This window comes from Neophocaena asiaeorientalis, unplaced genomic scaffold, assembly GCF_003031525.2.
Source record: "Neophocaena asiaeorientalis asiaeorientalis breed wild unplaced genomic scaffold, Neophocaena_asiaeorientalis_V1.1 scaffold25, whole genome shotgun sequence".
In the NCBI taxonomy this organism is placed as follows: Eukaryota; Metazoa; Chordata; class Mammalia; order Artiodactyla; family Phocoenidae; genus Neophocaena; species Neophocaena asiaeorientalis.
The window spans coordinates 6,130,856-6,146,265 of NW_020172492.1; positions in this window are offsets into that span (position 1 = coordinate 6,130,856).

Below are 15,410 nucleotides of genomic sequence, written 5' to 3' on the forward strand. Positions count from 1 at the left end.
TCCTGAAATCATTTCAAAGACATAAAGGTGAAAGCAGTGTCTTGTTATTCACAAACCCTTTTCCATCACGACTGGGTTTATGACAATGAGGTGAATTTTGGAAAGCACAAAGGATGGGGCTAGTTGCCAGGGGAACCAATCAGGAATAGAAGATTCAACCCCAACCCTGACCTCCCCAGAGGAGAGAGGGAGTGGAGATTGAATTAATCACCAATGGCCAATGATTTAATTAATCATGCCTACATAATATAGTAAGTAAAATATTTCTGTGAGTTCTTTGAGATGCTCCAGCAAATAAATGGAATCCAAGGAGGTGGTGGTTGGAACCTCTGATCTACAGCCCAGCAGTCAGAAGCACAAGTGATAACCTGGGCCTGCAACTTGCATCTGAAGTGTGTGTGGGGGGAGGGGAGGCCGTCTCATAAGACTGAGCCCTCAATCCATAGAATCAACCTGTAGAATCTGATGCTAGCTCTGGAAAGACAGTGCCAGAAATCAGTTTAAGCGAAGGACACCCAGCTGGTGTAGAAGAGTTGCTTGTTATTGTAGAAGACTCCTCCTCCTGATACCCATGGGAATTGGGTGAAGACTTTTAGTCAAGAAAGAGCACAACTGTCCAGTGAGTAGTGACTCAGTTTGAGAAAATAACTTTTCTCTATCGTGTTTCTCAAGACACTATACAACCGTACTTGCTTCAAAATTTTTCAAAGCAGTAGAAATAGATCTATTTGGAAAGAGGAATGGAGGAAAACAAACTATAGATATAGATATAGATAGATATATAGGTATCAGAAAAGGAAGAGTTTTGTGTTTCAAAGTGTTTTTTTAAAAGTTTGAGAATCAGAATATTCTTACTTGGTAAACATGGGTCTCGGATGCCAAGATTTAGTCCTCTTTAAATAAGTCATTCTGTATTGAACAAAAAATGCATTCAAAAGCAACCATTTGGAAACTAATATTTCTCATATGCAACAAAGCTGAAGCTAAAGAGGTAAAAATTGGTTAGGATTAGGTAGAGCCAAATTATTTATGGAAATAAAACCAGGATTTGAGGACACAGAATATAAGAAACAAATGGGCTATGGCTCAAAGCAAAACGGTCAACCATCCTTCCCTGGGGTCAGGAGAGGGGTTGGTTTTGGATTGTGAGCTGATATAGGGAACCATGAGAGACTAAGTAGGAAACCCCCAGAGTCTGGGCATAGAACACCTTTTAGATCATTAAAATTGGAACAGACTTACTAATGGTACAAGAGTCACTTTAGCCTATAACACAAAATGACTTGCATTTAAAGTTTTACAAAACAAACCAACTCAACCAAGGTAATGGCTTCCTAACTAATTAAAAACAGAACTGGTTATCCTCTTTAAGTGTGTTTAAAAAATTCTAATTGGAAACTGCTAGTCTGCTAACATCTGTTAGATGTTTTGCTAAATGTATCAAAATGAGAAGTTACTTTACCGTTCTTACACATTTTAATATCTTCAAGCACAGTAATTCACATATTCCCTGAATTTCTTTATATCAAATGAGCTCCCAATTAAAAATTATTTTTAAGCTCTTATTACTCATTTTTATAACTGCTCCTCTCTCTATGTTGAGAAAATGAAAAAATATTTAAGAATTTTATATTTTCAGAATAAGAAACGATTTAAAAATTTTTCTTTAGAAAAACTCAGTAGTCTATTTTAAATTATGTCTTCATTACATGTAGAAAGTATTTAAGTAAAAATGATGTAAATAGCTTTTTCACTCAATATTTAAAGCTTAATGGTATTAGATAATAATAAGTTAATTTTAGAGGTTTTTGTGTTTGAAATGTACTTCATATTGAATTACTGGTATAAGGTAGGATCTACTTACCTGGTAATAAAATTATTTTTTTCTGATATTTGATGTTTCATTGATGCAGACTTCCTTAAATAATATTCTTTAAAATGCAAGAAAGAATAGTTGGTACTATATCTCCATGTTAAAAAGTAGAGTGATAGAGTCTTTTGCAAATAGAACTGCCTACCTTTTTAATTTGAAAATGCTTTTTCCTAGAAATCAAACACAAGCGAATTGGTTTGAAAATTAAACCCATTTCTCTCTTGTTACCATATTAAAATTTTTAAGTCTCTAATATAGGAACAAAAGGATGATGTTACAGGAATTTCACTAGAGAAAAAATGGAGGATAAATTTTACTATTATTTATTTAACTAATTCATGGAATAAATTACTCACCATTCCCTCTGTAGACTGGTATGGAGATACAAAGGATTCAGGATATATTCTATAGGACCCTCATTCTACTGCAAATAAATTTTTGCTTCCCTTGAATTGGTGGCATTTGTTCACGAAGTTGTGTATGCCAGTTGTACAAGTTGCTGCAATTAAATACCACCAAAGAAAGATGGAAGTAAAAAGAATGTGATCTCTTGAAGGTTGAAGGCTTTGGAAACATTTCCTTTGGAAAGATTTTATAAATTTGTGGGGTTTTTTTAGTTTTGCAAATTAGCTGTGGAATGGATAATGACAAAAGATATGGGAAATTTTATGTGAAAATCTAGGCGTATGCATTCATTTTGATTGATAAGACCCTATGTTTTCATTTTATTCATAAGTTGAAATAAACAATTATTAATGATGTATTATAGCTGTGTTTTATGTGAGAAAAACAATGGTGACCTCCAAAGTGGACCTGCAGTCACAGAAATGACCTCAGAATGTCAAAATGTGTCAACAAATAGTAACCAGAAATAAGTTATTTCTTTAACAATTATACTATTACTGCTTTCAAAGTACTTTGTCTTTAGATAACTTACAATCATATCATAGGAGAAGGCCTTTAATGGATAAGAAGATGAGCTCATTGTGCAGAGTGAAAAAGTATAATACATGAATAGATATTTTGATAAGGAAACTTATGTCATGTCAAATCCCATCTATTCACTTGTGAGTATGTAGTATGTTCCCACCGTGTGGTTAAGTACCATGTGGTACTGGTGTGGAGATAAAACGGCAAGTAAATAAGTTAAGTATGTTTAATAATAACGGGAAGTTTAAAATGTTAATTTAATTTCTTATTGCTCAATATAATAGTGAGAAAACAGATGATTAAAGGTTAAAAAAGATTAAAATGCTCATAAAAACGATAGAAAAATGATAAATCTGATTTTCTGTTTCATCTCTGACATGTAAAGAACATAGATGTCATCACGCAAAAAAGAAGCTGAACAAGCTGAAAATCAATGACTTTCTTGCAGTCATTACAAAACTGAGGTTCCAGGACAAACAGCCACACTGAAATCTGGAGACAGGTAAATCCAGAAAGTCACAACTGAGATCTGTGTTGTACAGTAGAAGCCACTGGTGAAATAAACTGGTAGGATCACTTAAATGATGATTTTTGAAGAAAACCTGAGTGTGGACTACTTTAAGAGTAGGAAACTCCTGAACTCCATGATCTTAAATTGCCTCACGGATCTCAATGGGTTTTACCTGCAGGAACTCTTCTAGGTTCTCACAGTAGAGAGCCAAGAAAAGAAATCTCCTCTCATGGCAGGAACAGGGAAAAAGTAACAATTATGAAGTATGCCCAGAGCATTCTTCTAACAAAGACCTACTCTCTAAGGGCAAAGAATTTACCGGAAAATTATCTCACCTGTGAGAAATGTATTTCTCTGACCCTAGTCCCCTCTAGTCTGCTTGTCTTGCCTGGTTCGGGGGAGAAGCTAAGGAACACATGTGAAGGTCACAGTCTAGGTACACAGACTCGCTTAAAAAGTGAGACAATGATAAGATTTTAGAATTCTCCTTATCCACTGTCCTACCATCACACCAACTTAAAATACTGAATATGTGACTCTACATAAGGAGGAGTTTCAGCAAAGTTAAAATAATAAATTATTTCCCACAAGGGTATGAGTTAATAATGCTGTAACTGCTAACCATGTACACTGGAATTTAACAGTTATATAAATTGATGTCAAGTGGTGGGAGCCTGGTTTCTCACTGTTGAAGTGCGAGGTTACAGATAAGCCAGGGAAGAGGTTTAGAATGGTGCATGTGGTCCTGAATTAGAGCTGGAGACATCAGTATAAACTCATGTTTAGCTTAATATAGACACAGATGTTTACAGATTAAATGTTTATATATATGTGTTTGTGTACATGTGTTATTATGTCCCACCTATATTTTCTCTCTCTGTAGGCTGACATTTAGAATTAACAACCCACTAGTAGCATTGACCAAACTTAGACCCCAGATAGTAGTTTCTGATACCATTCTTCAATAAAAGGAACCAGGGCTCTTAGAAGTGGCTGATTCTAGGACTAAGGCAGAAAATATACAAGATGAGCCTGTGGCCTGGAAGAAAGTTAAGTACTTAAACAAAACAAGAAAAAATAAAAACAAACGAACAACTCCCACAATGATGAAGGTATGTTAAAAGGACATAGGAGCAAACTCAAAGAAGTCCCAATGACCAAACCTGGAACAATTTTAGCAACAAAAACAAAAAAGGAATACTGAACTATAACACAAATTGTAATATAAATATACATATACCAGTGAATACATACTGATAAAGATAGATGAATAAATAAATAAATGGTGGAGAAGAGTCAAATCTCATGTGCAGAAAAAATTCTAAATAATTTACGGAGATGCTTTGCCCTCAGGGAGATGAAGCATGACTCCCCACTCCTTAAGTGTAAACTGTGCATGACAACTCATTTCCACAAAGTAGAGTGTAAAAAGGGAGGGGGAGGGAGAGCAACTTTATAGGAGAGAAATCTGACAAAACTCTCTCAGGTCATCGAGTCAGTCTCTACAATGACCCATGTCTATAATATGTGCCCGTGATATGATGTGATGCTGGCCCTTTAACCCCAATCTCAACATGAGGAAAAAATCAGATAAATCCCAACTGAGGGACATTCTATTTTGTACCTGATCAGTATTTCTCAAACTATCACAGTCATCAGAAATAAGGATGATGTGAGAAATAGTCATAACCAAGAGGAACCTAAGGAGACATGACTACTAAATCCAATGTGCTCTCCTGTACTAGAAAGAGGACACTACGGTCAAACTAAGAAACCCAAATCAAGTTAATAATAATAGTTAATAATAATATATCAACATTATATCTTTAAATGTGACAAATACACGACACTAATGTAAGATGTTAAAATAGTGAAGACTATGGGACATATGGGAACTTTCTGTACTATCTTCTACATTTTTCAGTAACTATAAAATGGCTCTAAAAATAAAGTTTATTAAAAACATGGTAAATATAAAAATATTTAAAATGTATGGATGTTCAATTAGAATCAACATATTAAGCATAGGAACAAAGAAAATGAATTATTAGCAATATGTACTGGAGTAGTTAAGAGCACAAATGTGAACGATCAACTGCCTACCTTTGTCTGAAGTATTGCTTCATGTGGCTGGCTCTGTTTCTTAAGCACTTTGTACCTATTTCCTCAGTTATTAAGTGGAGTTAATAATAGTACCCATCTAATAAAGTTCTTGAGATTAAATGATTAATGTATAAGAAATACTTGCAACAACCATGGAACACAGCAAACCTCAAAAGTACTACCTATGGGACTTCCCTGGTGGCGCAGTGGTTAAGAATCCGCCTACCAATGCAGGGGACACGGGTTTTAGCCCTGGTGCAGGAAGATCCCACATGCCACGGAGCAAAAAGCCTGTGCACCACAACTACTGAGACTGTGCTCTGGAGCCCATGAGCCACAACTACTGAACCCCACGCGCCTAGAGCCCGTGCTCCGCAACAGGAGAAGCCACCGCAATGAGAAGCCCGCGCACCGCAACGAAGAGTAGTAGCCCCCACTCGTCGCACCTAGAGAAAGGCAAAAATAAATGAATAAAAATAAATAAGTAAATAAATTTATTTTATAAAAGTACTACATATGATTGTCATTATGCGTCAAATCATTTTTAAACTTTTTACTTTAAAATAATTTTGACTTATAGAAAACTTAAATTATAATAATTTCTCTTATACCTGTCACCAAGCTTCCCTTAATGATAATCTTTTATACAACCATTGTGCAATTATAGCAACTTGGAGATTGACATTGATACACTGTCATTAAATGACAGAACTTGTTTGAATTTCTCTGGTTTCTCAGTGCTGTCCTTTTCTGGTACAGGATTCATTCTGGGATTACACATTGTTCTTAGCTGTCATGTCATTTTAGTGTCCTCTAATCTGTGACAGTATATCAATCTTTATTTTGTGATCTTGACACTTTTGAAGAATACTGACCAGATATTTTGTAGAATGCTCCTTAGGTAGGATTTGTCTGATGTTTTCTCATAATTAGATGGAGTTTGTGCATTTTAGGCAAGAATAAAAGAGCAGTATTGTGGTACTTTTCTCCATGCTTCACATCAAGAGTTTGGATGGGGTCTATTTAATTTCTTGGTGAGGTTAACTTTGATCTCTGGGTAAATGTGCTGTCTTCCAAGTTTTCCCATTATAAAGTTACTTAATTTTCCCTTTTGCTGAATGTCGCTTATGGGGAGATATCTTGAGACTAAGATATATCTATTGTTGATTCTAACTCTCAGTGCTCATTTATACTAGTGTTTACCTAAAGATGATTTCTATTTGTATTATTCCTTCTACACTTATTAATTCAAATCCTACTTTAAAAAGAGCTGTCCCTTCTCCCAATTTATTATGTATTCAATTATTATTATCAGTATACATAAGTGGGTATAGAAAAGATTTGCCAAGTAAATCTCTCTTGTTTGCAGTCACTGCTGTTGATAGTGGTTACCGTCAGAGAGTAAGATAAGTAGAAGAAAATTTAACTGGGTATACACAGGAAGCAGGGAAATCTGACATGAAATTAGTATTGGATTGGTTAAATTTTAGAACCATGGGACAGTTGCAAGTTAGCTGATATGATTTTATCATAGCAGTTGCTGTTTATTCACTGATTGATTCAATTATTATACATTCAAAAATTTGTAGACTATTCACTATGAAAAGGGAAAAGAGGATATAAAAATTAAAGTAGCATAATTGACAGCACTTCTTTCAAGTTGTTTATTTCTGCTATTTCCATAAAATAATGTATATAAACCATATATATATATGCATTATATATATGGAATATATATATATATCAGGAATCATAAATCACATGAACAAAGGTCCTAAGGGTACAGTAGCATTTAACTTTTCTGTAGCTAAGAAATAACCAAAAAACTGGAAACAGAAGCAATAAAAGTAAACAATTTCAGAGAAATGGAGTCATTAATTAGAACACCGTAAAGAAACAGCATCACTGGTTATGTAAACCCTTAGCCACCGTTATATGAGCAGAAGATAATAAGGATTGTGAATCGAAAATTTGTCTCATTTCAGGATTAAGGAGGATCTTATACAACAAATAATTTTTAAAAATCCAAAGGAACTACATTATATTTTACAATTTTTTTCTAAATTTGTAAATCAAGATTTTATAACAAGTGAATGAAAAAAAATGTCAACAAGAAATTGCTAAGACTTTTCCACAGATATGACAGATGATATTAATGCCTTAGGAAAGTTTGAAAAAAAATGGACTCTGATTATTCTATGGGAAAGTTCATAAAATCCACAAAAGAAGAATTGCAATGGCCAATAACATATGACAGACCTGTCCAAATTACTATTTATCGAAACACATTATAGTATATATGAAATGACATTCATTGTTCCAATATACACCATAGCACAGATTAAATGACACTTTCATCTTGCCAAATGAAAAAAAATGTTTTAGAAAATAACATGTAGTGTTCATGAGAGTATAAAAAATGTCTGGCTTTATAGCCCAATATTAACAAAGTAAATCACTTTAACCTGTCTGGAGTGTAATGTTATAATATTTATCAAGGTTTCTTATAAAATACAGACCCTTTGATAGATGAACTCTAGCTATTTGAACTAAGAAAATAATTTAAAATTCAGGTAAATAGTTAAATAAAAGAATGCTCATCTCTGTGCTGTTTTTAATAGCAAAATATAAGAAAAAACAGGAAAAAGAACTAGTAATGATATAAAATAATATAGGTAGAAAAATACCTAGTAGTAGAATGTTTATTTAAATCAATTTTTTATATTCATACAAATTAATATTAAATAAAATTATGTTTTGATGAAACAATGTGAAATACTTTTCCATGAAGTGAGTTATGATGCTATAATTAAACAGGTTTTAATGCTATGCTCATAATCTAAATTATAGAATATATATGTGTATATATATATCAAACAAGTATATGTCTAAACATATTTTATATTTATGTCTTTACATATGTCTATATTTTAAAGACAGATGTATGGGGCTATTTTATTAACAGTGAATATTTTTAAGTATCATCCTTAAGGTATGTTTGATCAATTTTGTGGGGGAGTGTTACATGGTTTTAAAATTTACTATAATGAACTTTCTTATTTTCTTGCCATGAATATTTATTTCTATAATCTCAAAAAATAAACAGCATATTTTAATAACTTGATTTAGTCTTATTTGAACTGTACTCACCAGTGTAAGGAGAAAAGGGCAGCTCGATAAAGTTCAAATCTTTATCTTCTTTTTTTCTCGTAATCTTCAAGTATTTTGACATGATTCCCAGGTGCTTGTCAAGCAGCTCTGAACAGAAAAGTACAATATTAGGTCAAATCTTTGAAATAACAAGAGCCAGGCTACCTCAATGAACTGCCTGGGTCCTCTGATTATTTTCTCCTGCAGAAGAAAGGAAAGATGTGCTTAGATCAATTTTATATTAAAATAATCAATTGAGATTCCAACTTAAACATGTACATAAATAAGTCTTGACTTCCAGTATAATCCTTTGAAACACTGTCTAGAACAGGAAAACAGTATTTGTCTAGAATATGTATTTCCATCGAGGGTATGAATTCTAATGAAAAGTATATTGCACTGCAAGGTTGGACAGAACTTTAGCGTCCTGTCCAGAATCACAGTGTATAAGAGAGTAAAATGTTATCTCACAAAAATTACACTTTAATGATTTTACACAATATCTCCATTTTTACCATACATTTACTAAAATATACCATTTCTCAAAATTAATGTAAATCACTGTATTCTTCTTCCAGGCAATACAAACTTGTGTTTGTAATGCAGAGTTCTTGGTTGAAGAAGATGAAATCTAGGTGATATCAGAAGAGGTTTAGTAAATGCCATATATAGCACATAGAATCATAAAGATTATGAACACATATATTTTTTTAAAATGCCTGTTAGCTATATTCAAAACAGCTCTCAAACAACAGCTGAGAACCAAGCTAAAAATTCATTGCTGTCTCTGCCCAGTGCAAACTGTTGCAGAATCAGGAAGCCTGGAAAATCAGGACTCCAATGCCATAGTTGCTGACGCTAGAATCATGTGAACTCTACTGCCGATGTTGCAGAAAAATGGAATGCTTTTTATATAGAACATAATCATCATGGATTGTCAGGCTTAAATATAGATATAAAATGACATGCATAATAACTATAATGGGGGCATTGGAATAAAACAATTATGTTGTCTGTCTCTATATCCACATTTATTCCTTTTTATAAAATATTCACTTCTACCACTAATTGTGAGCACTGTTTTATTCCTCTCCAAAGAAATCGTCAAGTGAATATGTTCTACATACAAAACGATTATCTAAATGTACATATATTTTCTGGGGTGGTTGCATATGTCCAAAATCATCAACTTGTACATATTAAGTATGTGCAGTTCTTTGAATATCAACTATACCTCAGTAAAGCTGTTAAAATAAATTAAATATAAAATTAAAAGCTCAATAACCTTGAATTTAAATTTATCTGTTAAATTTATTAATTTCATATTAATTAGTGATGATAAAATTAAAATTTATATTTGTCATTGTTTAAAATAAAACATCCTCCATAAGCTCTTTGTAAACTATATAATTCTAAACCAAGAAAAATTATATAGCACATATAATTATACATATACATGTCTAAAATAATCAAATTTTACTGACAAAAATATTGAGACTTACTACAGAATTTAAGGAAGACATTTGCTATTATAATAATTAAGGCAGGGACTTCCCTGGTGGCGCAGTGGTTAAGAATACGCCTGCCAATGCAGGGGACACATGTTCGAGCCCTGGTCTGGGAAGATCCCACATGCCTCCGAGCAACTAAGCCTGTGCACCACAACTACTGAGCCTGCACTCTAGAGCTCACAAGCCACAACTACTGAGCCCGCGTGCCACAACTATTGAAGCCCACGCTCCTAGAGCCTGTGCTCTGCAACAAGAGAAAACACCTCAACGAGAAGCCCACTCACTGCAATGAAGAGTCGCCCCCGCTCACCACAACTAGAGAAAGCCTGCGCGCAGCCACAAAGACCCAACGCAGCCAAATAAATAAATAAATAAAAATAATTAAGGCAAAGTTTTATGGTTTATATATTGTGGGAAAATAAATCTTCATTGGTTTCTCAGTGTCTCAGTTTCCTGAGTAATGAAAATGTATACCCTATAAACCTATAAAGATAAAGAATGTTTGCCTTCACTTCCCCTAGAAATACTTTACTTTTCACATACCATGAGGATCATATCTGCAGCCTAATGGTCCAACAATTACCTCTATCCATTAAACTTTTTCATATCTCTTCAAGAGCCAAAGGTTACCTTCCCCAATAGGCAACTCTCTCAGAATGGGAGGGGAGAAAATGATCTCTTTCCTCTTTAAAAATGAAGGAAATATGTGTTTTCCCAACCCTCACTGATGGAGTGAGCCCACCATGTGTGTGGGATATTTTTCCGCCTGGCTCTTATAACTTAGCACTTCAGGATTGCTGGGCATGGGAGAACAGACACTGCGACGTTACTTTGGCTATTGATTGTGCTGTGAGTATAACAGAGTTCTTTATTCTGACCCAGGTTCATGTTCCTGATTTTATATATATATATATATATAATTTCTGAGAACATATACTTATATATTATTTCCAATATTGAGTTTAAATGGAATCATTTGTTAATAGTGAGGCCATAAATATGAAATAGTCTATTTGCAATCCTTTTTCTGGATGTTCGTAAAAGTTATATTTTCCCAAATTGTAATATTTTACACTATACTTAAACATCACTTTATGATATTTGAAAGCCCCCAGAGATAAAGATTTCTAATGGGCATGATAGGGATTTCTTAACTACAGCAGCACAAAAAGAAGCAGCATAATTTAAATGGCTCAAGCTCCACTTACAAGTTGTAGTCTAGAGCTTACATCCCATAATCATCACATAGCTCTTGTTATTAACAAGAAGCAAAACAAATTAGTAGTATTATGCTAACATTTTCCAAATGCTCTGGATACTTTTCGGAGGGCTCTAGTATCAAAACATCTGTGATTTATTCTGTAGGTAGAGCAGGAGTGGAAATCCGTCAAGGGCAAAGAGGAATTTTTTTGACCCACCTTTTTGACCCACCTCCTAGAGTAATGGAAATAAAAACAAAAATAGACAAATGGGACCTAATGAAATTAAAAAGCGTTTGCACAGCAAATGAAAACATAAACAAGATGAAAAGACCACCCTCAGGATGGGAGAAAATATTTGCAAATGAATCAACAGACAAAGGATTAATCTCCAATATTTACAAGCAGCTCATGCAGCTCAATATTAATAAAACAGGCAAACTAATCCAAAAATGGGCAGAAGACCTAAATAGACATTTCTCCAAAGAAGATATACAGCTTGCCAACACACACATGAAAGGATGCTCAATATCAGTAATCATTAGAGAAATGTAAATCAAAACCACAATGAGGTATCACCTCACACCAGTCAGAGTGGCCATCAATCTAAAAATCTACAAACAGTAAATGCTGGAGAGGGTGTGGAGAAAAGGGAACCCTCTTGCACTGTTGGTGGGAATGTAAATTGATAGAGCCACTATGGAGAACAGTATGGAGCTTCCTGAAAAAACTAAAATTAGAACTACCATATGACCCAGCAATCCCACTACTGGGCATATACCCTGAGAAAACCATAATTCAAAAAGAGTCATGTACCACAATGTTCATTGCAGCCCTATTTACAATACCCAGGACATGGAAACAACCTAAATGTCCATCAGCAGATGAATGGGTAAAGAAGATGTGGTACATATATATAATGGAATATTACTCAGCCATAAAAATAAATGAAATTTGGTCATTTGTAGAGATTGGATGGACCTAGAGTCTGCCATACAGAATGAAGTAAGTCAGAAAGAGAAAAACTAATACCATATATTAATGCATATATGTGGAATCTAGAAAAATAGTACAGACAAACATATTTGCAGGGCACAAATAGAGAAGCAGATGTAGAGAACAGATGTGTAGACATGGAGAGGGGAAAGGAAGGGTGGGATGAAATGAGAGATTAATTTTTATATAAATACACTACCATGTGTAAAATGGATAGCTAGTGGGATGCTGCGCTATAGCACAGGGTGCTTAGCTTGGTGCTCTGTGATGACCTAGGTGGGTGGTCTGGGGGGGCATGGGAGGTCCAAGAGGGAGGACGTATACATATATATATAGCTGAATCATTTCACTGTACAGCAGAAACTAAAACAACATTGTAAAGCAATTATACTCCAATAAAAATAAAGTAATTATAAGCCTGAAATACTTTGTATTCTATTATCATTTACCATTGAAATCTTAAGTTTATAAGACCCAGCACAGATTCTATAAACTTTTCACCAAGTAGAAGTGATAGTCCTTTCACTGAACATTTATGGTTTTTGCATGTACCTTATTTGAAGCACCTATATTATTGTCAATATTTTTTTAAATATCTTGCAAAACAATTAGTATTAGCATGTTATTTCTTTGGTGACAAGGATTCCCTTTGCTTAATTGAATATATATGACATATAACATTCCATAAATTTAAAGTGTACAACATGTTACTTTGATAGATTATATATTGTAATATGATTGCCTTTCTAGTGATATTTATCACATTACATAATTATAGTACAATATTGTCTATATTCATTATACTCTGCATTAGATCTCTATGGCTTATTTACTACTCATTGCAAGTTTGGACCCTAAACAACATCAGTCTTATCCCTCCACTTCCCAGACCCTGGTAACCACCACTTTACTCTGTTTATTATGAGTTTGACTTTTTTTTTTTAACCGCACCACCAGGGAAGCCCATGAGTTTGACTTTTTAAAATTTCACCTGTAAGTGATATCATACAGAACTTGTTTTTCTCTGTCTGACTTACCTCGCTTAGTGTAATGTGCTCAAAGTCCATCCATTTTATTGCAAATGGCAGGATAAGTGGCAAGAATTCTCTTGATCTTTGCTTTATCCCACAAAATGTCTATCATGGGACATTATGTTGGTAGTAGTTTATTAAAATTAATTAGTAAAGTGAGTTCAACTATGGCATAAATACTTTAAACAAAGAAAGAGTAAATGATTAGGCCAACTCATCCATTTGTAAATGCTATCATTTGAGACTTAAATATAAGATTCTGACTCTTATTTGCTGCCTTTCAGGTGGCCAGCTTCTGTAGGAAGAGAGTTAAAGTGCAGTGATAAATCAAGATGTTAGTCCGCATTCTGACAACCGTCTCCAAGTATCACGATTTCCAATGTGGAACCTCTTAACGTAGTGTTCCAAATGGGAACATAAAGAAGACATGTACACTATTTACAATATCCAAGACATGGAAGCAACCTCAGGGTCTATCAACAGGTGAATGGATAAAGAATATGTGGTACATATATATACAATGGGATATTACTCAGACATAAAAAAGAATGAAATAATGCCATGTGCAGCAACATGGATAGGTCCAGAGATTACCAGATTAAGTGAAGTAAGTCAGACAGAGAAAGAAAAATGTCGTATAATATCAATTGTATGAGGAATCTAAAAGAAATGATACAAGTGAACTTATTGACAAAATAGAAACAGACTCACAGATGGAAAACAAATTTATGGCTGTCAAAGGGAAAGGGTTGGGGAGGGATAAATTAGGAGTTTGGGAGTAATAGATGAACACTACTGTATATAAAATAGATAAAAAACAAGTACCTGCAGCATAGCACAGGGAACTATATTCAATAACTTGTAATAACCTATAATGGGAAAAAATCTGAAAAAGAATAATATATATAGAGATATAGATATAACTGAATCACTTTGCTTTACACCTGAAACTAGCACAACATTATAAATCAATTATAGTTCAATTTAAAAAAATTAAAATAACAAAAAAGAAGATAGGTATTTGTTTGTCTGGTTCTCAGAAATTATCTGATGAAACAAATCCCTCCCAAATTGCCAATATGAGCTGGACAGCAACAATTCCTGATCGTGGATGGATGGATCTCTCTTAATCCAGTAAGTTTCCTATCCTCCAGCTAGGAGAACTGAGGTAAATTTCACTTATGCAAGGCTTCTTTTCTATGTTGACAGCAGAAATGTAGTCTATAGAGGCACTCTACTCTATAAATTTGAGTAATATTTCCTAAAAGTATTCCAGATGAGGGCTAAAGAGAAAGAAGTATTCTTAACCTAAAGGAAGTTAAAAAAAAAAAAAAAAAAAAAAAAGACCTAATCCAGTTGGTGAAGGAAGCAAGTAGAACTTTGGCCTAGAAAACAAAGGAAATATTTTTTCAGATTAAATTTAAAAGGGTCCTATTTCTACAAAACTAAAAGCATAATTAATTGACTTGGCTCAGATGAAGTTTAGAGGAGAGAAGTAGATGAAAATAAGAACGAGTATAATTCAAGAACTAAAATGATTCCAAAGCTTTGATGAAACACTTTGGTGTTTTAAATGCCCTGCAATATTACTGAAGTACTTCATGCAAGGTGTTTGGAAACTTTTTCTGTACAGGGCCAAATAGTGAATATTTAAGAATTGCAGGCCATATGGTCTCTGTTGCAACTGATCAACTCTAGCTGTTGCAGCAAAATAATAGCCACAGACAAAATGTAAATGAATGACAATGGCTTTGGTCCAAGTAAACTTTATCTACCAAAACAGGCAGCAGAACAGATTTGGCTTGCAGATGGTGGTTTGCTGACCACTGCTTCAGACAATAATTAGAGTAATTATGAATTTTTCCAATGTTTTTAATTTGTTTGATTAAAATATTACATAATTGAGATGCTTAATAACCCTGAACCAAGTTTGAGCTACTGACATTCAGCAGAAAGTAAAATTTGTGTCCCAATGAAAAGACAGATAGTTATGATAGACAGTAAAGTAAGATGTACATTTACTTACTGAGGCAATAACTACCCCTAATGATAGCGGTTTGAATAATTATATTGAAAAAATAGAAACATGGGAGTAATCTATATGCA